Here is a 25,385-nt window from a genome sequence, read left to right on the forward strand (position 1 = left end):
GAGCGCCGGTTAGCGGCGTTGAGCAGCGCGAGGGACCCCTAGGCCTGCCCTTGCTGCGGTCCCGCTGAGGAAGTTTGCGCGCTTGTCGCAGGCTGGGCTGCCCTGCGAGGTGCCGCTTTGGGTTGGGGTGGCCTCTGCTGTCCCCCACGTCGCGGGCGGGATCGGGCCTCAGTGGAGGCCGTCCGTGGGCCCAGGAGGCCAGGGTCCGGCGTCAGGCTGGGGGTCAGGTTCTCACCCCCTGTCGCGTGCAAGGCGGGAACTGACCCCTCCGCTGTCCGATTACTCTCGGGGCAAAAGTGGATTCGCAGCGGCTACGCCTCCTCTGGTGGCCACGCCCCTAGCGCGCTTGGGTGGACCCGCAGCGGCCACGCCTCCTCCAATGGCCACGCCCTATCAGGTCTGGGTGGACACACAGCGGCCACGCCTCTTCCAATGGCCACGCCCTATCAGGTCTGGGTGGACCCGCAGCGGCCACGCCTCCTCCAGTGACCACGCCCTATCAGGTCTGGGTGGACACACAGCGGCCACGCCTCCAGCAGACACTGCCTTAGCAGGCCTGAGCTGCTGTGATGCGTCCTCCTCGGCCGCTGCTTGACATCCTGGCCTTCACATCAGCTAAGGGAGGTGTTTATAAAGCTGAGGACCACTGTTCTGTTTTTTATTTTTATTTTTTATTTGAGACGGAGTCTCGCTTTGTCTCCCAGGCTGGAGTGCAGTGGCGTGATCTCAGCTCACTGCAACCTCCGCCTCCTGGGTTCAAGCGATTCTCCCGCCTCAGCCTCATGAGTGGCTGGGATTTCAGGCACGCGCCACCACGCCTGGCTAATTTTTGTATTTTTAGTAGAGATGGGGTTTCACCACGTTGGTCAGGCTGGTCTTGAACTCCTGACCTCAAATATTCCGCCCACCTTGGCCTCCCAAAGTGCTGGGATTACAGGCGTGAGCCACCGCTCCCGGCCCACTTTTCTGTTCTTAAGGATTTTAACATAGAAATGAAATCCAGCCTTGCCTGAAACCCTCCAGCCCTTGAGTTCTCTGGGCTCTAGGATGTGTGTCTTCAGAAAAGGGCGCGAGGTGGAAACCACGTCAGTGGCCGAGGACACCTGGCCCCTCCCCTCTCCGCCTGCATGTGGCTGCCCAGTCCAGGGCGGGCTCCCAGGTGCTCGGGCACAGGGCGCATCCAGCAGCTGGTACTGTGCTTTGCAAATAAATGAGAGTCGTATTTCCTTTTAAAATCATTATTAGTTTTTTGCAAGTGAGAACATTTAAATCAGGCAGTTTTGTTAGAAGCATTAGGTTTTCCACTTAAACTACAAAGGTTGAAAAGTGAACTGCGTTGCATTGTGAATCCTGGCCTGCTTGGGGTCCTTCTGTGCACTGTTACAAGGCAGGGTGTGATTAATAATCTCTTCCAAAAGCATCAGTGTGCCTGCTCTTACGGTATGACTCCCTCAAAGCCCAGACATGCAGCTGATGCCTCCTTTTAGTGCCTGAGAAGAGAGAGTATTTAAGGATCCTGCCAGCTTGAGCTCTATGCAGCCTCCACTCTCTTTAGAAGCGTGATGTTTGGTAATTAGGTGGAGCCCTGAAATTAGACTGCACGTGGGGTTTTGCTTTCGGCAGTGAGTGAAGATGCTTGCAGCCCTGGTGTGTGCACACTCACACACGCTCCTACCTGGCTGTTGTACCCTCTCTCTTCCCAGCCCAGCCCCGCGATTCTCCCGTGTTTTTTCCCATGTTGTACAGCAGGGGAGGAGACAAATGTGTAACTGGCAGGAAATCCATTCGAAACGGAAACTTAATATAATCGCTGCCAGCTGTTCAGAAAAAAATGAGAGCCAGCGATACTTTGTTAAACACCTAGCCTGTCCCATTTTCGCAGAGATTGGTTTCATAATAAGCTTGGTTCAGTGGTTTTATTTCCCAGTCCTTGGGAGCTCAGAGTTCTCATCCACTGGGGCTTGGCTGGTTTGCCTGTCTTGTTTGTGGTTGGTGCCAGTTGATGTAAACGCCTCACTGCCTGGCCTCACCCGCCCGAAGGGGGCTCTGGGCTCCGAGCCGTGTGGACTTGAACATCCCAAAGGGTACTCTCCTTCACTTCACCACTGTGGTCTGTCCCCTCCCCGGGTCTGGGATGAGGATGGTTTCTGGCCTCCCAGCTGCTGAGGCCTGACACCCAGGCCATTCGTGAACGTCTCTCTCGCCCTGCCCACATCCTATCAGATGCCGGTTGCTGTTAATTCTAGACTTTGAAGCCCCACGGCTGGTCTCACCTTTTCCTCTGGGTGGGTGGCCCACAGCTGTTGGGGTGTTCCCTGCTTCTGGGATCCAGAGCCATAGTCTTAGAGTGGCCTGTAAGTCCTGGCACGGTGCCTGGCACACTGTGGGTGCCCAGCAGCTGTTTGTTGAATGAGTGTGCAGAAGGGCTCCTGAGCTTACCCACTGTTGCCGCTCCCTGCTCCAGGGAGTCCAGACGCACAGACGCACAGAGTCCCAGCACCTGCTCCCTGCCCCTCTGCTGTCCACATTGCCTCCCTGAGCCCCTGACCGCTGCAAAGCCTCTTCCCCACTTCCCTCTGCCTGAAAACCTTCTTTCCCCAGCCCCCCAGCCCACGTTTTGCCTGGCTAATCCATTCCTCAAATCTCAACTTGGCTTAAATCTCCTGTCCTCAGGGGCCCCTTCCCGGATGCCCCCTTGCCCCCCAGATTCAGTCATCCGGTTACTGCTTTTGTAGCGTTCTGCACTCTTCCACCAGGACCCCGTGGTGGGCCAGGCCCGTTTCTCCCCCTCTATCCCAGAGAGAGCATAGCACATCCACTAATTCACTCAACGTATCAGGTTCCACCGTGTGCTGGGGACTGGGCCAGGCACGAGCCCAGGCGTGGAATCATCACACAGAATTGTACATTTGCAATGTGATGAGAGCCACGGGGGAGAGCCCACATGGGCAACAGCACAGGGCTGGGGGTGTCAGGCGAGGATCCTGGGAGGAAGTGGCTGGGGCCCCCTCTCCATCCCTCATCCTCTAGGATTCAGGCCCCTTTCAGGCCCACCCCGGGGAAACAAGGCCTCCTAGTCAGGGCTGAATGTGCAGTGGAGCCCTGTCTGGACAGGCTACCCCTCCTGACGAAGTGGGAGGTGTTGGCGTGGGCAGAGGAGCCAATCTTGAATTCTCTCCCCCGCTCTACCTCAAGCTGCCATGTGGAATTGCAGGAGACCCTGGAGGGAGCAGAAAACCAGGCTCGGCCGAAGCCACCTCTGCGCCACGGCTTCCGGTTTCCCAGCGTCTGCTTCCGTTCTTATTCCTGATGAGCTGTGCCCCTGCCCGGCCAGGTCAGGGCACAGGGAGACTCCTCATGGTGGCAGGTGTGTGAAGTCTGTGCCGGTTTGTACGTGGCTGGCCCCCAACGTGAACTGTAAGTCCCCGGAAGGCAGGGTCCGTGTTTTGTTAACGGAGGCTGGTGATACCCAGAGGACATTGGCTGGCTGGCTGACTGGCTGGGGGTGAGACACACACAGAGAACTTGAGGATTGTGGATTGGAGGAACTTTGCATTCTTGCCCATACCACAGATTCCAGCTTAAACACTGCTGTGCCCCGGCTCAGTATTTGCCTTTGACAGACACTGCAGGGCCAGTGAGAAAGCTGAAGAGATTTTCCAACTGACTGGCAGTCGGGAGACCGGTTAACTGAGGCCACCCCGGCCAGAGCACATCGTGTTCCTGCCAACAGATGGTGGCCTGTATGAGGAGGGGTTGTCTCTTGCATACTGGCCCTTTATAATTAAAAGAAAGACGTAATAGGTAGAGAGAGAGAGAGAGAGAGGGAGAAGGCAGGGGAAAAAGCTTGCAGCATGCTTTTAAAATGTCATCGCGCCACTGTACTCCAGCCTGGGTGACAGAGTGAGACTTCGTCATAAAAAAGAAAAAAATGTTCTCTTTGAGTTGACCTAAACTAATGTTTTCTTAATAGCCCACCCTCTCCTATCCTCTTGGTCCACCCGACTTAGCTGGGCAAAAATAACCCTGCGGTAGGACAGCCGTCTGCTGTCGGAAAGTATCGCAGCTCCTCCCGTGTCTGCCCCGTGCGCATGTGCCAAGGTCCTGCCCTGAATGAAGGACACAGCAGAGAAGGATGTAGGCTCCGAGCCTGGTAGGGCGCCCGATAGACTCACAGGGCTCCCCCTGGGGCAGTTGGAAGATGCCCAGAAACCTCAGGGAGCCACCAGCATGGGGCAGAGGGTCTCTTCTGGAGTTGGTGGCGTCAGAATCAGGTGTGAAGTACGTAGGAACTGTCGGCGCCATGCAGAGATGGTGAAGGAGGTGCGGGTGGAGGGGCCCAATGCCTCCCCCCTTGGGGCTCTCACTGGGGGCTGAACAGCCCCTGGACTCTTATAGCCCACTTTGTAGACTGATGAATAATCTGTGACGTGACCATGTTTGAGTAGAGTAGATCATTTTCTGCTTCACATATCCTACAACTTGCTGGGATCAGGAGGCAGCAGCAGGTCCATGGCGCCTGCCCCAGTCTGGTGCTCTGTGGTCTCCTGGAGGTCATGACCCGTGGCCTGACCCAGCTGGGTCAGCCCGGCCTGGCTGTCTCTTCCCGGGCTCATGCCCAGCCCTGGCCCCTCTCTGTCCCTTACCAGGAAATTTGAGCCTTCCTTAAAGTTTCTCAATATTGTGGTTTTGTTTTGTTCTTTCTCATTTACTTGTCTTTTAATTTTTGGTTTCTGTTTTTTATGGGCACCTAATTGTGTGTGTTCTAGAAATTGTGCATCTGTTCTTATTGATGGCAGCTCACAATCACTGTGTAAGTAGGCAGGATGTGGAGGTCTACCTAGGAGAACTCGCTTGCTTCCACTTTTCACCGACACAGGCCCCATAGAGATGCTCCAGTGGAGGCCAGGACTTGTCTCCTGGTGGAGTCCACTGGTTTCATTCATCAGACGTTTGTTGGGCTGTCTGCACGCACGTTGCAGAGCACTGCAGGCAGCACACAGGCAGGGCCATGGGAGCTGTGGGCGCTGCTCCCCCCGGGGTGGAGCTGCACCCTCCATGGGGAGTCACGGTGCACGCCCACAGCTGCAGAGGGAGGATGCAGAGCAGGGGAACCTCGGGAACCCTGTAGTCTCTGCTTGCCCTGACCATGTGAAGAACGCGCTCCATTTGGGTATCAGTGAAACTGCACACCGGGGGGAATATTCAAATCGTGAACTCCAACGTCATCCAGCATAAAAGCTCCGAGTGGTGGGCCACATTGCGTCTCGCTGCCAGCCCTCCACTGGGATCACGCTGCAGTGTCCTTTGAAGAAAAGGCCTGGGATTTACAGGGCTTGGAAAAGGCTGAACTTCCAGCTAGATGAAAAAAGAAATGCCATTTTATGAGAACCTTTGGGCAGTCAGAAAGAGAAACACCAAGATGAAAAGCCCTATTTTGAGAGCTCCCTTGCCTTCAAGCAGGGGCCGCCGGTGGTGGAAACTGGCCAGGGATCGTGCCGATGGCAGAGTGAGGTTCAGGCTGGGAGCGGGCGTGTGGACAGGTCCCTCCCTGCAGATCCATGTCTGCCTCCCACTCGCAGATGCTCTTGTACCCAGCACCCCGTAGACTCACTTGGCCAAACATCAGGGGCATAGCAGGGACAGCCGACAGATAAATGGGTTTTCCCAAAAACGTACTAGTCATAGATGGGCAGCTGTTTTTCCCTCCGTGGCCGTGTAGCCGTGCTCAGGCCGTGGGCAGGATGAGGACTTCCTGAAGAACTGTGTGCACCCAGGGCAGAGACTACAGGGTTCTGAGGTTCCCCTGCCCCGCAGCCTCTTTTGGCGGCGCTGTGTGATCGGTTGCCTTTGTTGAAACCCAAGCATCCGTCCTCGGCTGCCACTGACACACGTCAAGGCCACCCAGGAGGAGACACTGTGGGGCCCTGCCCAGTTCTCATGGGTGTTGCATTTTGGCAGGACACAGACCCAGCAGGGCTGGGAACCATGGCCCTCAAGTCCAGGTCGATTCCCACATGTGGCCTTCGGGAGCTAAAATCATCAGCTTTCAAATCAAACAGGTTTCTTTTTTTTTTTTTTTTTTTTTTTTTTTTTTTTTTGAGACGGAGTCTGGCTCTGTCGCCCAGGCTGGAGTGCAGTGGCTGGATCTCAGCTCACTGCAAGCTCCGCCTCCCGGGTTTACACCATTCTCCTGCCTCAGCCTCCCGAGTAGCTGGGACTACAGGCGCCCGCCACCTTGCCCGGCTAGTTTTTTTTTTGTATTTTTTTAGTAGAGACGGGGTTTCACCGTGTTAGCCAGGATGGTCTGGATCTCCTGACCTCGTGATCCGCCCGTCTCAGCCTCCCAAAGTGCTGGGATTACAGGCTTGAGCCACCGCACCCGGCCAACAGGTTTCATCTGAGCTACGGAGATGTCACGGGGTGCTTTGTCCTCACTAGCTGACAGTAAAGGCCATGAGGGCCCCCTAGGGGCAGCACAGGCCGTGGGAAGATGCAGGAAAGAGCGAGCCGCAAGGCAAGGGTGCGGTGGGAAGGCAGGGCTGGGGCGGGAAGGCAGGGGTGCGGCTGGATGGTGGGGTGGGGCTTGTGGGCCTTCCCGCCTAGTGTCTCAGCCACTTGAAAGTGAGCCGTGAATAGGCATCAGTCTGCTTTTAGGGATGCAGGACGGTAGAGACTGTGTTTGGTGGCATGTTTCAGAGGCGAGACTTCTCTACATCGGTCGGGAGGGGTCTGCCCTGCTCGTGGGCCTCGGGAGTGGAATGGCCGACGGCCGGTCTCTGCTCACCCAGGCTCGCTCCGCCGCACGGAGGATTCCCCACTTTCCTCGAAGGACACTTGCCTACTGAGGTCCCTGTGACTGTGACTTCCTTGTCATGCTGCTTGCTAAGAATCCAGAACAGATTCAGGTCAGTGCGTCTTGAGGCAGCTAAGTGCTGCATGAACGGCAGCGTCCGCAAACTTGAGTGCAGAGCCGGGTCACCACCGCCCGCTCGCAGCCGCCGACGGGTGTGAACTGATGGGGCAGGTATAACCTGGCTTCTCAGGTGGGGGCTTTGCAGGGCTGGCTTGCTCCCGGCTCCCTCTAGGCCACCTCGTGCAATGGTTTCACCTCATCTTATTCTAGCACAGGTTCCCCCCCCGCCTGGCTCCATCCTTCTTTTCAAAGTCTGGGCACAGAATGGAGGCCAGTCCTGGTGGTTATCTGGTCTCCACGTGTGTCTCTGGGTTTGTAGGGGTGTTGGCTTTCGGACCAGGAGCAGCTAACAATGTCTGTGCCTTATCTCGAATTTTGGACTTAACCGTCTGGATTTCTTGGACGTTCTCAAGCTAACTCAGTTGCATGAATTTAGAGGCTGGGGTGGGGATAATTTTTCCCTTGGGTTTGTCAGTTCCAAGATGTATAACTTTAGTATTCCGGAAAATAGATTTATATCAGATCGGGAATTTCTCTGTTTCTCTCTCTCTCTCTCCTCTCTCTCTCTCTCTCTCTCTCTCTCTCTCCTCTCTTGCTCTCTCTCTCTGTCTCTCTCTCACACACACACACACACACACACACACACACACACACTCGATAAGAGTTCAGGCCAGTTACAAAGGTCAAGGACACAGTCCACACAAGGCCTCACCCTGGTACCTATCACAAGTTCAGGCACCTAGGGCCACCCTCGGGTTCGATGATTCACTGGAGGGACTCCCGGAACTCCCTGAAAGCTGTTACACTCACAGTTGTGGTTTCTGTATTAGTCCATTCTTGAACTGCTGTGCAGAAATACCTGAGACTGGGTGATTTATGAAGAAAAGAGGTGTAATTGGCTCCCGGGTCTGCAGGCTGTACGGGGAGCACGGTGGCACCTGCTCAGCTGCTGGGGAGGCCTCAGGAAGCCTCCAGTCGTGGCAGAAGCCAGAAAGGGAGCCAGCCTGTCTGGGTGGGAGCAACATCTGCATATGTCAATTCCTTACCGGGAAAGGATACAGATTTAAGATCGGCCGAAGGAGGGGAGGCAGGGGAGAGAGTCCAGGAAAAGTGCCCCGAGCGGAGCTCCTGCTGTCCCTTCCCTGTGGGACTGGGACGTGTGACTCTCCTGCGTCGATGTGGTAGCATGAGCCAGGGCCAGCCTCAAGCCACAGTGTCCAGGTTCTCACTGGGGCCCCATTACATGGGCACGGCTGATGGAGTGACCACCCAAATGGCCAGTCTCTGTCCTTGGGCTGATTGACACCACATGGCCCCATCTCCCACCCTCCATGACACCGTTGGTCTTTCTGGCATGGCCAGCCCCACTCTGAGGCCATCATGGTGGCTGTCCTCCACCCTGAGTCACATCACTGGACTCTCCCATTGTGACCCAAGGCCCTGGGCAAACAATGACTCCTATCAGGCAGGACATCGTGGAGGTCACCTCCCAGTGGCTGAGGACAGAGGTCAGGCCTCTTTGGGGCAGGATTAAATTCTTACTGCAGGCATTCCTGCCCCCACACACAAGTGAACTAAGGAGAAAAGGGAATAGAATATCTCCCTGGTGGGTCTGGAATGCCCCTTTTCGGAGGCTGGTTGGAACTTTCTTATCTCTTTTTATTTCTGATTTCTGTTGAAATTCCCTGGAACTAATGCCTATTGTATGTGTCTGATTACAAAGAGAGAGATTTTACAGAGGATTTTTCCTCTCAGGAAAAAGGAGGCACCCTGCCTTTTTCTCAGTGAGAGAGAAATGTTCTTTTGAATAATTTTTTAATTTACTAAAAAATTTTTGATCCCACTGCTAAGGGGATGCAACCTTCCTGCAGAGAGGCGTGCGGATAATGTTGTCTTAATATTTGCATGTCTGCAGAGCATGGGCTGCTGCAGCCCGGGGGGTGTGCACCGTGGTGATTTGTAAGGTGACTTCCACCCTGTCACTGGGGTGAGGAAAACGGGTCCCCAGGCTGTGAAGGCCTCGTCCGTCCCCAAGGCCATGGGAACCGGACTGAGGTTCCTCACTTGGCTGGACCCAGTTTGACCCGGACTCTTCTCCAAACCAGAGGCCAGCCTTCCCACTTAGTGAAAAATTCGTTATCTTTGCCCTAGATGTTGTTATTAATTTCTTCCTGGGGTTTTAAAGAAGTCAGCACATTTTAAGGTCAGTGGAGTGTTGATGGTTTGGTGCACATAGCACCCGTGTCTGTGGTTGTCGGCACCCTTGGGGCAAAGCGCTGCATCCAAACAGAGATTTTCAGCGTGATGTTCCCAGTGGGCTTTTCCTAGCAATGGCTTTTTAAACTCTGCTGCGAGGACGCCCAGCGTCAGGGACGTCTGACTCCCTGAAATGGCAGGGCTGCCACTGAGCTCCTGTGGGGTCCAGGCCTGGAGTTTCCAGTTCTCTCTCAAGCTGGGCACTGGGTCCCCGAGAGTCTCCCGAGGATGAAGCAGAAGCAGGATGTGCGGACTCAGAAGCAGTGCAGCACCCCAGCTACCCTAACTTCTCTGTGGCTGCAGGCTCCCACTTGTGCAGAGAATAGGCTGTTCACCTGCAACAGCGGCGGCTGGCACTGGGGGAGGCGGGCATTCTGGGAGAGGAGGAGCCCCTGGCTGTGTGGCTATGCCGTGGGTGGTGCCGTAGACCTGCTGGTGGCTGAGCCCCTCTGAGGGCTGCATGTTTTGAGGGGGCCCTGGCTTGGGCCTGGCACAGATCCTCTTGCTCAGATCATCTCGTGATTCTCCCGGCAACCCTGTGAGACAGATGGGTTCTTTCATTGCCCACTGTTGACACCTGGGGAGACGGAGGCGCACAGAGGGGACACACCTTGCTCAGGATCACACAGCAAGGAGGAGCCGAGATTGAGTTAGACCTGGACTCCCCGTCTTCATGGCCATGTGGGTCTCTGCAGGGCATCCTTCCCGGAGGAGGACTGGTGCAGACCCCTGTTGAGTAGGGGACGGCCGCCTGGAGAGCCATCCTTGGCCGCCTTAGTTAGGAGCCAGCTCAGGTGTCTGCAGTCCTGACGCCAGGGGGCAGGATGAGACAGGGGAATGAAGCCGGTGCGGCAGGCGTGGCGCCTTGCCGGCCTTTTCCTGGGACGCTCTCAGGATTGCTCTCGGAGGGTACCCGGGCGGCAGGCAGGACTCAGCACACAGCTCTGTTGCTCACTAACAGCCTTTAGAGTCTTCTGAGCAGGCCAGGATGGGGGCAGCAGCTGCCTCTGTAGAGAATGTGAATCTTTGGCTTCTCAGGTATCCAATACCTTGGCAAGCACCAGGGAGTGAAATCACTGAATTAAGAATGCGTGAGAGGCGGCAGCTGCTTCCCGTGGGGGCTCAGGGAGGGAGTTGTGGGCTAGGCCGGGGCCTCTGAGCTCTGTGTCCACTGCTGTCTGGTCTGGAAACAGCGTGAATCCCAGTGACCGCCACTTCCTCCCGGCTCTCCCGGCAGGTTCTGAGCTGGTGAGGGGATTTCAGGGTGGTGGGTGCTGTGCTGAGGCTTTGCTCCCGCCTGGGTTGAGTGTCCGCGGCTGCCCCCTGCACCCCCCACTTTGCTAGTCTTTTCCTTCATGCAGCCTTTGCTACCCAGGGGGACCCTCCCCCAGCCGTTCTCAGGAGCCCAGCCCCTCTGCTGAGTTCTTTAGGCTGCCCCTACCCACAGGGGCCTTGCCAGCAGGTGGGCTGAGCTTCAGATCTCCAAGTCCATGGTGGCCTCCACCCACTGAGACCCAGGAGGCCCAGCAGGACTTGGGGTTCAGGCCGAGGTTCATCTGGCTCCCTCCTTCCTCCTCCCAGGCACGTTGTCTGGTCACCAGTTAATTGTGTTGGAGGAAGCTCTTGGATGTACGGGTCCGAATCCATCATTCGCAGATGGGGAAACTGAGGCCCACAACAGTTCAGGCCCTGGACTGAGCCTGGAACCTGCCCCCAGGGCTGGGTCCTGGCCTCACCCATCTGTCTCCCTAGAGGAAAGGGCTGGATTCTTCTCTTGGCCTCAGCTCCCTCCCCTATTTGCCATTCCAAATACTTTTCATTCCCTCTCCCTTCCCCCAGCGTCTCCTTTTTCTTCCTTTGTCTCTGGCCTTGTCCGTCATTCTGCTTCTGGGCCTTGGCATCTGGGCATGAACCCACCGCCTCCAGACCAGCGGGAAGAGTGGGCGCCACTGGCCGAGTTCATCTTGCTGTGGCGGCGTGTCTGGGGGACCTGGGGAGGGGCTGATGGGTCCCCAGGTTTCTGAGGATGTGTGCCTTGGCGCTCTCCCAAGAGGCCAGTCTTCCTTTAACATGGGTGGTCCCCACAATCGCTGGGACTGGGGGGTTTCCAGCCACCCTCTGGGCATGCACTTTGGGCCTTTATCCCAAGTCTTCGGGGCAAGGAAGGGGAGTGGGAATTAAACCGGTGCCGGCTGGCAGGTCCACCCAGCAGATCTATCGGCAAGCACAGCACTGCCGTCTGGAGAGCGCCAGTGCCTGTCATCAGGAGCAGGGTGAAGCCCACGTGGGTGCCGGCTCCTCCTGCCCCTCCTGAGCCTGACGGGGCTACGGTTTTCAGCGGGTGCGACGCCACAGGACCTGTGAGGAGAGACTGCACCCTGAAGGTCTGGCAGCGAGCGGATCCTAAACAAAGTGAGGTCTGGGAGTGCCGTCCTGAAGGCCCTGCTCTCCCCAGGGCCAGCTGCTGGCCATGGGGTCAGACAGGTCCCTGGGCCCCCACAGCCAGCGCTAACACAGATGCAGGCATGGTCTTCCCGTGTCCAGGGAGCTGCTACCTGGTGCTGCTGGGGCCTGGCATCGAGTGAGTACAGCCAAGCCCACGGGAATGGAGCTGTGGCTTCCAGGGGCGTGCAACCCTGGCCTGACCTGGGCTGACCGAGGGGCCCACCACCCCGGGCTGGCATTTGGGCTCCCCTCAAGCAGACCGCCTGTCCGCAACCTCATCTCCTAGGAGCAGAGCCTCAGCCAGCCTAGGTGCAGGTCATCCTCACACATGGCCACCTCACAATCACAGCCGTGCCACCTGCTGAGCCCCCGAGATGTGCAGGCCACACACCGGCTGGCTGCTTCTGTTGTGTCTGCCGCAGCTATCCACAGCTCTGTGGGCTGGAACTGCACGAGCCTGAAGGAGAGGCCTAGGCAGAGAGAGGCTGAGCTTCTTGCTCTTGGAGGCAGACGTGGGTTTCGGTGCCGCCCCCACCAACACCCTGGTCAACATTTCTGTTCCTGCCTCAGGCCCCTCCTCGAACCTGCCTCTGACCTCACCAGGACTGGGTTTGTCTGGCGACCAGACCCTGGTGGGCTTCTGCTCAAGCCTCTGCCCTCGTACCGCACTGGGGGCTCGGTGAGCCCAGGTGGACCCTGCTTTGCAGGAAGCAGCCGGGGGGCTACAGGAGGCAGTGAGGGGGTCACCCCATCTCTCTGGAGTTTGACACAATCTCCTATCTGGTCTCAACTGTACTGACCCCTGACCTCTGACCTTCAAGCCCCCAGGCCCAGTTGCACTGGTACCTTGAAAGGACACAGCCTGTTGGTGTCTGGGTGAGGCCACTGGGTCGGTGTGGATGGAGGGTGGCTGGATGTGCTTTCTGGGGGTCCCCTGGACTCGGGGTGCTGTAATCCCCTCCCCTTCCTGGAGACCTGGTGGGGATGCCTCCTCCCAGGGATGCTCAGGCAGGCCAAGCCCAGGTCTGCAGGTCGCCCTCTCTGTTCCAAGCGTTTGAAAGACACTGACAAATGATAATACTTTTTTTTTTTTTTCCCATTTAGGGAAAGGCCTGAAAGTAAAATTGTATCAACATTAGGTTTGGCCAGTGTTGCCATTAGGCAAACCTAGTGTTAATGAAACCAGGAGGTTCTTGTTTGGGGCCTTGACTGGACAGGTTTGGGCTGGAAAGCACTTGAAGTATTGATCATCTATCTGATCATCAAGTTGTTTTTTTTTTTTTTTTTTTGAGATGGAGTCTCACTGTGTTGCCCAGGCTGGAGTGCAATGGCACGATCTCAGCTCCCTGTAACCTCTGCCTCCCAGGTTCTCCTGCCTCAGCCACCCAAGTAGCTGGGATTAAAAGCATGCACCACCACACTCGGCTAATTTTTTATATTTTTGGTTGAGATGGGGTTTCACCATGTGGCCAGGCTGGTCTCAAACTCCTGGCCTCAAGTGATCCACCTGCCTCGGCCTCCCACAGTGCTGGGATTCCAGGCGTAGCTGCCGCTCCCAGCGTGTTCTTCAGGTTTTTACTGAATATCTATTATGTGCTGATATTGAGGTAGACTCTGGGGGTCTCAGCAGTGAATGCAGCTGCCCGAATACGTCGTGAAGGCCGGGGTCTCACTGGGGAGATGGAAATGAACAGGAAACCACAGCGAGGTTGGTCCCAGCACCTGAGACCACACTGAGGCTGAAGGAGGGGCCGGCAGTGCTGGGGCAGGGCTGCGGCTCTCAGCATCCTGATGTGAAACCATCTCCGGCGGGAAAGCCAGGGGTCTGTGCGGGGATGCCGCCGGACGCGAGAGCCAGCCAAGACCTATGGCCCCTGCAGCCACCGAGGGCTCGAGAGCAGCCCCGTGGACTTGGCTGGGCCCTTCGTGGTGACATCCAGGAATGTGGGTGAGCGTGGGTATTGACCTCGCTATTTGCTGGAGTCAGTGTTTGGGTTCTTGGACCACATCAGGGATGGCTGTGTCACCGTGGCCTCGCCGTCCCCAGGAAAACGTAACGTGCACCCCGCGCCTGTCCTCTGGGACTGCCATCATCCTACTTTGTCTGACCCCACGGGGGCTTACTGTTTCCCCAGGGCAGCACTGGCTGTGGCCCTCAGCCCTGCTCTGGGCGGCCATGTCAGCATCCTCCCTCAGCGCTCCCAACACCCCACCTGGCTCTGCGATGGCCGCCCTTGAGTCCCTTGACTCCCGAATGTCCCAGAAAGGGAAGAGATTTAAGAGGAACCTTGACTCCCACCGTTCTGCACAGTCGTTGGTCCCTCCTCCACCCGGGGCCCTCCATGGGATTTCTGTCCACACCCCTAGCCATCAACCCCTCTCGGTTCCTGCAGCTGGAGCGCCCCTCTCTCCTGAACATTCGGACACCTGCGTCTCTCACTGCAGCCGGAGGGCTAGAGCGTCTTCGGTCAGCTCGCCATCCCTGCCACAACTGGAGGCTACGTGTCCCAGAACCTATCTTGCTGGGATGGGAGTTGGGGTGGCAGATGCTGAATGCATGTGAGGTTTGGGGGAGGATGAGCGGAGCTGGGGTGTGTGGGAGGTACTGGTGGCCACCGTGAGGATGGTCACACCCCATGGCTTTGTTGATGCGGTGGCTGTAGCAGGCCCAGTGGCTCCACCGAGCCTCCCTAGCACCGGTGCCAAGTGAAGTGTTGGGGGGCTGGACACAGGTGGCCTCGGTTCCTGGGACTCCCCCAATGCTCTGGTTTCCTCCCTGCTCCCAGGCTTCAGGTGGATGAGTTAGTGACTATCCCCACTCCAGACCTGCCTCCCCCAGCCACCCCCACAGTTGTAAAAACCTTCATTCTCATATGGAACCCCCTTTCCTGAAATCCATAGAGTAACTGACTGCTTTCTTGAGTGAATCTAGACTGGACCACGTGACAATTGCTGCACAGAGCAGCTCAGCTCCTCTGTCTCAGCCTCCCTGACTTCACAGCAGGCTCTGGGCATCATCTCCGTGTCATCCTAAGGCCACGGGCGGGGTTCCCATCAAACAGGAGGGCAGCTCTCCCGAGATGAAACCTTCCGATAGCCCCAGAACCAAGACGAACCGTGTGGGGTTGGGTGGGGGTGTTTAGTGTGCACTCCTGATGTTCTCTCCCAGTGAAGGACACCCATGTGGGACATTGTGGCCCCTGGCCCTCCCTCCTCCCCTTGGTGGCACAGGGAACTTCCTTGTGGGTGACAGCCCATGGTCCACCCTTGCCAGGTCGATTCAGACAAAATATGCCAGGCTGTGTGCTGAAGGCATCCCATCTCTTCCTTGTCCCCTCTCGGCTGGATCGGGGTGAGGCAGGGGGTGGTGAGTGTGTCTGTCCCGCCAGCTCAGCCTCCAGTTGGTCTGCTCCGGGGCAGGAGCCCACCTGACTCTCCTGCAGAGCTGCACGGCCTGCCTGGCCTCACTCATAACAACAGAGACTTTGGTTCTCCATCTGCAGACACATTTGTCTCGTTTCTTATTCGGTCCAGAACTTGGGTGGGAAGAAGGGTGATGTTATTTGGGTCCCCTCAAGACCTTGACAACAGATAGTTTTTAAAATAGCATTTTAAAGCCACCAACTTTCTCTCCTCCACCTTGGTATTTCCCTGATTTTAAACAGAATGTCGACTCTGGAGGCAGAAAGCTTGGGCTTGGATCTGGGCCCTGCCACGCAGTAGCTACGTGGCCAGGGAATGCATAGCTTCTGGATCTCCGATCCCTACAGTAAAGTACAGATAAAAATACTTTCCATTGATGTGTTTAAAATCGAATGAGATAGTTAATGAATGAGTAAGTGCTCTGCAAACTCCAGAGCGGGGTGCGCGTTCTGATCTGTTTCATGCAATCTGACACACATTCTTTCCCACCCCAGCGTCTCTGAATTGGGATGCGTCTGACAGCAAGTGCGGCATCCGGGCTGCAGTTGCCGTTGTCTGCTCACATGTGAATTAAAAAAACAATCAGCATATGAAATCTCTAATCACACGTGAACTTGGCGGTTATTCCTGGTGCCATGTGGACAACTGCAGCCTTGACACCCCAGTCCACAAACCACGTACGGACCAACTGAGGAAGGAGTAGGGGTTCTTGTTGCGGAAAACCCTCCCCCAACTTGTTCTAGAAGAGACCAGCATTCACACTTGGAGTGGGTGTCATCAGCTTGGAAGACACAGCAGTGGGCCCCTCTTAGCAGGAGCGCCCCGTCTTGTGGCTCCTGATGACGACCCAGAGGGTGACGCTGCATGGGGGCTCACAGACATCGGCGCCATGAGTTGGGGGTGCTCAGGTGAAGGGGCTCTGATGGTGAGGACATTCAGAAATAACAGAGATCGGCTGGGTGCGGTGGCTCACACCTGTAATCCCAGCACTTTGGGAGGGAAGCCAAGGCGGGTGGGTCATTGGAGGTCAGGAGTTTGAGACCAGCCTGGCCAACATGGTGAAACCCCATCTCTACTAAAAATACAAAAATTAGCTGGGCGTGGTGGCACGTGTGTGTAATCGCAGTTACTCGGGAGGCTGAGGCAGGAGAATTGCTTGAACCTGGGAGGCAGAGGTTGCAGTGAGCCGAGAGTGCACCACTGCACTCCAGCCTGGACAACAGAGTGAGACTCTTTGTCTCAAAAACAAAAAACAAAAAACAGAGATTTACTTACGTTTTCCTCTTTTGTTTGTGTATAGTGAGGGAAATTAGGATGCCAAAAAGAAAGAAAGAAAAAAAGCCCTTCTAAGTCTATAAGAATTTTTAAAGTAATTTTATTTATTTATTTTTTTAAGAGACAGGGTATCGCTCTGTGGCCCAGGCTGGGATGCAGCAGTGCAATCCCAGCTCACTGCAGCCTTGAACTCCTGGGCTCAAATGATCCTCCCACATTGGCCTCCCAAAGCATAGCAAATTTTAAAATTAAATTATAGATAATCAGAAAGCATTGTGTTAAAGTTTAATTGGCAGCATTTTGAATTCTTTCTTACTGGTCCATTAGATAATGGTTTCTGCCTTTGATGAACTGAATGTTGTATTCTAGGTAGATGCAGACAGATCTGAGTTCCAGTTTTAAGCTCAGCTCTGCAGGTAAATAGTGGCATGAACCTGATTGCATTGCCTGGTCCCTCTGAGCCTTGGTTCCCTTATCTGACAGGGGGGCTGTATCTATTCTAGCTCTCTGGGTTGCAGGTGATAAGGAGAGGCAACCCTAATCGGCTGAAGACAAAGAAAGGACTTAGATCTCATAACTGCAAATCCCGGGGTGTAGCCTCATAACTGCAAATCCTGGGGTCTAGCCTCCCTCTCTGGTTCTTGTCACCTCCTTGTGGGCTTCAGTCTCGAGTTCCAGATTGGGGCAAGACACGGCCGAAGCCCAGGGCCTGCATCCTCCCAGATTCCAGCCACCTGGGAGTGTGTCTGTGGTCCCTGCTCTCTGATGAGGTCCTGGGCCCTGCCATTGGTGCCAGGGGACTGCTGGAGCTGATGGGTCAGGCTTACCCTGGAGCTGGGTGGAGTCGGCTCCATCCTGAGGTCACCCCACTGCCAGAAGGGCATGGGTGGTCTCCAGGGTAGGGAAAGTGTGTGCTGGGTGCCAAGACATTGAAGCCTACTGTGCCTGCTTCTGTGACAAGGCATGTGTCACGTGTGGCACCAGGACAGGCATATTCTCATTGAAGGGACTCAACAGGTTGAATTCTCCTTCCGCTCCTTTCCTCTCGCTTATGGTCATCCACTCTCTGGAGCTAGCTAGGCCAAGTTGGAGGGTGCAAAGGTGAATGGGGACACTGGCATTCCAAAGGGGACCTGATATGGTTTGACTGTGTCCCCACCCAAATCTCACCTTGAATTTCCACGTGTTGTGGGAGGGACCCTGGGGGAAGTAATTGAATCATGGGGGCAGGTCTTTCCTGTGCTGCTCTCCTGATAGTGAATAAGTCTCATGAGATCTGATGGTTTTATAAAGGGGAGTTTCACCGCATAAGCTCTCTTTTTGCCTGCTGCCATCCATGTAAGATGTGACTTGCTCCTCCTTGCCTTCCGCCACGATTGTGAGGCCTCCCCAGCCACATGGAACTGTAAGTCCATTAAACCTTTCTTTAGTAGATTGCCCAGTTTCAAGTATGTCTTTATCCGCAGCGTGAAAACAGACTAATAAAGGGCCCCTTTGCAAATAACGATGGAGCCTCACATCCCACAGAGCCAGGCTCAGGCACGTCTCTGAGGCTTTCTTTGTGAAGAGCTACCTTGCAAGGGAGCCACGGAAAGCACCTGGATTACATAGGAGTCTTTGCCTGGGGGTGGGGAGTCAGCATGTGCAACCTCCTTATTTTTGGAATAAGCTCATGTGTTTCTGCTCATGGGGGACGAAAAACAACCTGCAGAGGTGCTTCGCTGTGTTCACGCAGCAGAGTTCCCAGGAAACTCTTGAGCTAATTCCAGGTCAAATTCTCATCCAAAACACTGGCTGCAGATGGCCCTGAATGCTGGAGTGATGGCAGGTCGTGACCAGACAGAGAGACCGAGAGCCCTCCCGGGTTAATAGCGTAGGGGATTTATTTCCAGGATCACCACCCCTGGACTTGCCAGGCAGAGGGCTGTTCTGAGCAGCGCTGGAGGACAGGGTATCTGAGGGCATCTCATTCTCCCAGCAGGACACCCCCACCTCTGGACCTCTATTGGCAATTCACCAGCTACAAAGGGCTCGCCCTCCCCAGTGCTGTTTGTGGCTTCGCTGCTCACGTGGGTCTCCTGCTTGGTTCGGGGGAAATCTTTGTGTGCCCGGAAGGCCACCAGTGGAGGCCAGCAAATGCTGCCATTTAACCCCAGCCCACAGTGCCAGCTGCTGTTGCAGGGACAGTCTTTTCCCTTTTCCAGATGGGGCTGAAAGTCATTGGTGTCTGGACCTCTCCCTTTCTCAAGGACAGTGGCGGTGGAAGGGGATGCTTTGCCCTGCTCCAGGAAATGCTCCTTCATGAGTGGGCACACAGGCTGTCCCCTGAGACTTCCACACTCTCTCTTTGCCTGGTGATGAAGGCCCAGGTTGGCAAGGTGTCTGGGACATCAGGGAGCCTAGGGTAGTGAGCATCGGCAACAGTGGCTACTCCCATCCCAGGGATCAGGAGGCCTGTGGGGAAAGACCCAACACAAGCTGCCTCCCACGCACGACAAGGGGCTGCCCGCAGTTCCATGGAGTGATAAAAACGCCCAGTTGTCCAGTCCCTGAGGCACTTTAACCACGCAGGACCAGCTCCATTTCCAGGACTTGCTCTAGGTATCTTCCCCCACCCTGCAGCCCTGGGCTGTCTTGGTCTCTGGGCCTCTCACCCTATGAATGCCATGGGGCTGGGTGCACTCTGCATATCTACATGTCATGGCCACCTGTGCCCCCGTCCCCAGGTGTTCACTGGCTGGTACCTTCCCCTGCTCCGTTCTGCAGGTTTCAGGCTGACAATAGGCGCTGAAATTCCAAGGGCATTGGAAATAGCAACCAGCTCGCCCGCCCTTCTTTCCCTCCCTCCCTCCTTCCTTCCTTCCTTCCTTCCTTCCTTCCTTCCTTCCTTCCTTCCTTCCTTCCTTCCTTCCTTCCTTCCTTCCCTCCCTCCCTCCCTTTCCCTCCCTCCCTCCCTCCCTCCTTCCCTCCCTTTCCTCCCTCCCTTCCTTCCTTCTTTCCTCCCTCTCTCCCTCCCTCCCCCCTCCTTCCCATCTTTTTCTCACCTTCCCTGCCTCCCTCCCTCCCTCCCTCCTCCCTCCCTCCTTCTTTCTCTTTTTCTCTCCCTCTCTTCTGCTCACTCTGCCACCCTGGCTAGAGTGCAATGACACAATCATATTTCACTGCAGCCTCAATGTCCTGGGCTCAAGTGATCCCTGCCCCTCAGCCCCTATGTAGCTGAGGATACAGGGTCATGCCACCACCACACATGGCTAATTTTTGTATTTTTTGTAGAGACGAGGTTTCATCGTGTTGCCCAGGCTGGTCTTGAACTCCTGGGCTCAAGTGATCGCCCGCCTCGGCCTCCCAAAATCCTGGGATTACAGGCATAAGCCATTGCGCCCAGCCCTGGCCCCTGCTTTAGGGAAAGGTGCAGCCAGATTATGACAGAAAGGCCTCTTAAAGCTGCCTTGATCATTTCTCAACATGCAAGCCCTCACCTCCGACGACGGGGAGGTGATAGACTGGAATGGGGACTTAGAAACCTTTCTAGGGGTGAAAAAATCCAGCTTTGCACTGGAGGCTGCATTGGACTCCGCTTTCATTACCAGTAGAGGGTCTTGACTATGAGTCGTCCAGGTTCTTGGCGTTTTGAACAAAGGATTAGACAAAATGACAAAGCGATGAAAAAATGAAGCAACGGAAGCACAGATTCACTGAAATGAAAGTACACTTCACAGAGTGGGAGCAGGCTCCAGAAAGCCACTCAAGAGTGCTGGTTACAGAATTTTCTGGGGTTTAAATAGCCTTGAGAGGTTTCCCATTGGTTACCTGGTTTACACCGTGTGTAAATGAAGTAGCGACCTGCAACCAGTCTGATTGGTTGCACAAGGCAACCAACTAGAGGCTGAAGTGAAGTTACAAAGCTACACCCTATGCAAACACCTGATTGGTTGTGGGAGGGGACCAATCAGAGGCTGAAGTGAAGTTACAAAGTTATACTCGTATGCAAATGAAGACTAGACCCATGACCAGTCTGGTTGGTTGCAGGAGGGGACCAATCAGAGCTACTTTCCATTTCTCATCTGTGATGCAGAAAGGGGGGTGGTGGCAAAGGGAGGAGCTTTTGTTCTCTCGTTACTTGGGTGTGGAAAGGTGAGGTTTTCCTTTTGATTCAGTTCTAGAAAGTCAGTGCAAATCAGCCTTAGGTGCCCTGCCTCTAGACCCTGTTCTCCTGCCTCACTTTGGTCCTTTTCTTTTTTAGACAGAGTCTCGCTCTGTCTCCCACACTGGAGTGCAGTGGCACAATCTTGGCTCACTGCAAGCTCCGCCTCCAGGGTTCACACCATTCTCCTGCCTCAGCCTCCCGAGTAGCTGGGACTACAGGCACCTGCCACCATGCCCAGCTAATTTTTTGCATTTTTAGTAGAGACGGGGTTTCACCGTGTTATCCAGGATGGTCTCGATCTCCTGACCTCGTGATCCACCCGCCTCGGCCCTCCAAAGTGCTGGGATTACAGGCTTGAGCCACCACGCCTGGCCCACACGTTGGTTCTTTTGACAAGATTGCAGATGGTGCTGGTTTCTGTCATCAGGAGGCATGTGATAATGTCTGGTTTCACTCTTTTTTGATGGTAGCAGCTGTAGTGGGTGTAACTGTGTCCCCTAAAAAGAGATGCCAAGTCCAAACCCCTGGTACCTGTGAACAGGCTCTTATTTGGACATCAGGTCTTTGCAGATACAATCAAGTTAATGAGATCATACTTGGTTAGGCTGGGCCCTAAGCCAGTCGCTGGTGTCCTTATAAGAGAGGCAAATTTGGACACGTAGAAGATGCAGCAATGCACACACAGGGAGAATACCACGTGAAGGTGGAGGTCAAGGCAGAGATCAGGCGAGGTCAAGGCAGAGGTCAGGGTGGTGCCTCCACGAGCCCAGGAATGCCAAGGATGGGTGACTGATGACACTGGAGGCTGGGAGACAGATTCTCCCTTAGAACCTCTGGAAGGAGCCAGTCCTGGCGACACCTGGGTTTGACTTCTGGCCTCCAGGACTTTGCGAGAATACTTTTCTGTGGTTCTGAGTCTCCCCATCTGTGGGACTTGGTCACAGAAACCAACAGGGCAGCCATGATCCATTCACCTACTGGGCACTGCCAAACGGCGGTGTGCTAGTTCTGAATTCATTTCCATCCATTACCAGATTCACTGTATCTGGAGATGCCTCCTCCCATCCTTTATCCTTCCCACAGTAGCTGTACTTGAGTTTTATCTGGAACTCGACCTGTTAAGCCATAATTCCAGGCCTTTTGCACCCTTTAATCGCCTCGAATCTTTGCAGGGACCCGTGGAGTCGTCACTGCTCTTCTGAGAGGCAGTGCAGCCAGACATCACCGCTCAAGTCCCATTTCTGCTACTGGCTCCCTGGGGACCTGGGATGAACCATGGCCTGGCTCCCTAATCAACTAAATCAGGGTAACGAGGGCTCTGCCTCCAAAGGCCCTTCCAGGGGAAAGGAGCAGAGGCCGTGAAGCGCCTGGAACTGTATCTGGCACGCACCAGGGCTCACACGTGGCCAGCCCTTGTCATGAGGAAAGTGAGGCACGAAGGGGTTAAGCAGCTTACCCCAGGCCCTGGCCCTCGGCACCAGCAGCCTCCAGGACACATCATCCTGCACCTTCTCTGGATCATAGCCCTGGGGCCTGTTGAGATCCGTGTCCTACCAGGGGGGCCTTCTGCTTCCCCACTCCTCATGCTCCCCAGTGACACACCAGGGTCTGGGCCCAATTCCTTGACATCACACAATGTGGGTCAGTGGGTGGACCTCACAGGAGGAACGAGAAACAGACACAGGTCTGGGGTCAAGCCGTGGACAGAGGGGTGTACTGGGTGGGCCTGGTTCCCAGAGGGGAGATGGCACCAACCCTGCCATTCCAACTTTCCACTGGGGCATGGGAGAAATCAGCTTGGTCCTTTATTCGGCACTAGGCAGTGTCTGGAAATGACAGTTGCCCGGCATTTGAGGCCCCAGGCCTGTGGGGTTTGTGGCCCCCCTAACCTGGGTGGAGTCTGTTTGCTGGGAGAAGGGGAGCCCATGTCTCAGCTGGCACGGGGTCCCAGGTCATTTGGGGAGAGTCCTTCTCATTGCACTCCATGCTTCCCCAGTGACAGACGGAAGGATTATGTAAGACACTTGCAGAGTCTGAGGGATTAAGAAAAAGTTTGAAGTCATTACAGACACTCTGATGGCGCCGGCTGAGCCATGGATGGGCTTCCTGATGGCGCCCCTTTGAAGCTGGCCCTCCTAAGGGCTTTGTGCTGGAGAGGCGGACCTCCGGGCCGAGGTGGGGAGCCCACCCCGGTGGATTCATGCGAGGACCTAACCCCGTGGCCGCCTTCCTCCTTCCCAGGGTCCCTGCCTCTCTGCCCAGCGATGGTCTTAACTCACATGTACCCACCCCCTCCAGGGAGGTGCCCCTGCAAATCCTCCCGATGCTTTGCTAAGCAGCGCCCCCGTGCCTGGCCTTCCCTGCCAGTGTGGGCGGGAGAATGACAGGTAACTCCTCCAGCTGTCAGCACCCGGGAGAAGAACAAGGGATGGGGAGGCTTCTGTTCTGAGCCAGCAGGAGGAATGTGGTCTGCTCTTTCGGGGGGGTCTCGGCCACTTGGCAGCTTCTGTCTGGTTTGTTCTTAATGAAAACTGTCTTCCCAGCGTGCTGCCTGCCTCCAAAGTCCACAGCTTCATGCCGGGTTCACGGCTGCACTCCCTGGCCCTGACCCTGACCCTGGCCCTGGCCTCACCCCTGCCCTGGCTGAGGGTGCTCTGTTCTCCCAGATACCCCAACCAGGGCCAGAGAGTCCCTTGCCACTCCCTCCCCTCCTGGCCCATCAGCAATTCAGCTGCCGCATAAATCGTGTCTGCATGCTTCCTAAAGGGCCTCTGAATCTGCTCCATCCCTCCCTCCAGCCCTGCCACCCTGGGTGGCCCTGAGCACCTGCTCACTCATCGCCTGACTCATAGTGGTTTGTGCAACATCTCCCTCCAACCAGATGACAAATGCCTTTCTTAGCTGGGACCATCTGGAGACCTTTCCTAAGTCCCAACAGCTTGTAACCAGGTGCCATGTACCTCGAAGGTGCTTAATGCTCACCAAGCCCATCTCCATCACTGTCTCTTTTGGGAAACCTGTCCCAGCCCTCTGGGGAGGTGGGATCCGCCCCACCACCCTACCTGGGCCTGCTTTGGGAAGGAGTGCCTGTTGTATATGTGATCTTGGTACCTTGCTCAAGGCTTTTCCTGCATCCAGGCTTTGGTCTTCTGGAGGGCAAGGGTTGATTTTCATTCCTGGTGTCCCCGCCAGGGCTCAGTCAGGGTCATGTCTCTGCCGGCACACAGAATGCTGGATGCAGGAATTGGAATTTCCTGGGGAGCTTGGCTGTCTTCTCTGAGGTGGGTGCTGTGATCAGGAGATGGAGGCATCTCCGCCTTCTTTCTGTCCCCCCAAGGTTGTTATGTCACATGAGTCCCATGTATGACTTTGCCAGCCCACAGCCTCCCTTCACTCAGCACCAGGTCCACACCCTTCAGCCTTAAGTTTTCCTACCTGGGATGTGGGAGCTGCTTTTATCTAGCTTATCTTTCCCCTGACACAGGGTCATGAGACTGTGGAGCGGCTCTCCCGTGGCCTGAGCGTCCTCTGTGCAGCCACCGTAGCCAGTGCCTTCCGTGTCTACTGTATCAATGCGTGCCATCCTCATGCAGCCCTGACTAGAGGGCTCTTGCAGCTCCAGGGCGCCCTTCACAGAGAATGCTGTGTTGTCCTAATTTTGGAGGTGAATTCGGGCACTGAGAGGACAAGCCACTTACCCACAGAGCTAAGAAGTGGTGGGGGAGAATTTGAAGCCTGGCCTCGTAGAGAACCCGTGTGGCCAGTGTTGACCAGTGGTTGGGGGAAAAGCTGGAAAAGAAGTCACTTCATTCATTTCCCCTCATTCCTGCCAAAATAAATCACCGGCAACTCAGTGGCTGCAAGTCACACGTATCTGTTCTCCTGTGGTCTGCAGGTCAGAAGTCTGAAATGGGTCCTCGGGCCTTTTCCTTCTGGAGACCAAGGGACAATCCGTTTCCTTCCCTTTTGTGTGCAGGCAGCCCATGGCTCCTTCCTTCATCTGCAAAGCCAGCATGCGGCCTCTTCTCTCACACTCTGCCCCCTGCTTCTTTCTCAGAAGGATGCTTGGGGACCACGTTGGACCTACCCAGACAATCCAGGAAAATCTTCCTGTATTAGTCAAAGTTCTCCAAAGAAATAGAACCAACAGAGTATATATGTTTATATCTCCATACACCTCTATTATCTATCTATCATCTGTCTGTCTATCCATCCATCCATCCACCTATCTATCTGTAATTATCTATGTAATCTAATCTATGTATCTATGTATGTATGTATCTATCTATCATCTATCTATCCATCTATCTATCCATCTATCATCTATCTATCTATCTATCCATCCATCTATCCAACCATCCTTCCGTCCATACATCCATCTATTCATCCATCCATTCATCCACCCATCTATCAATCATTATCTATGTAATCTATCTTTATCTACCTATCTTTATCTATCTAATATATCATCTATCATGTAGCTAATCAGCCAATCTACTTAATATATCTATCAATCAATCTATCTTATCTATGTATGTATGTAATCTATCTAATCTGTCATCTAGTCAATCGGTCAATCTATCATCTAATCTGTCATCTAGTCAATCAGTCAATCTATCTCTCATCTTCTATCTAATCAATCTATCTTATGTACCTACTATCTATCTAATCAATTAATCTATCTATTTATATATCTATCTGGATCTGTCATCTATCTAATCAGTTTATCTCTATCTGGATCTATCTATATCTATCTTCTAATTAGTCTATCTAATCAGTCTATCTGTCTATGTGGATCTATCTATCATCTATCTAATCAATCAGTCTATCTATCCAATCAGTCTATTTATCATCTATCTAATCAATCAGTCTATCTATCTATCTAATCAATCAGTCTATCTAATCAGTCAATCAGTCTATTTA

The 25,385-nt window shown here is 54.7% G+C and overlaps 2 long non-coding RNA genes across 2 annotated transcripts in view; both read left to right on the forward strand.

Annotated features, from left to right (window-relative positions):
- LOC126963795 (uncharacterized) overlaps positions 1 to 25,385 on the forward strand; it is a 39,440-nt gene that overhangs the window by 721 nt on the left and 13,334 nt on the right. The gene's annotated exons all lie outside the window — the stretch shown is intronic.
- LOC126963830 (uncharacterized) lies at positions 6,533 to 16,364 on the forward strand. The gene is made up of 2 exons (XR_007729239.1): positions 6,533 to 15,391; positions 15,535 to 16,364. It is a non-coding gene; the product is annotated as an uncharacterized LOC126963830 (long non-coding RNA).

The sequence above is a fragment of the Macaca thibetana genome, chromosome 1 (genome assembly GCF_024542745.1).
Source record: "Macaca thibetana thibetana isolate TM-01 chromosome 1, ASM2454274v1, whole genome shotgun sequence".
In the NCBI taxonomy this organism is placed as follows: domain Eukaryota; kingdom Metazoa; phylum Chordata; class Mammalia; order Primates; family Cercopithecidae; genus Macaca; species Macaca thibetana.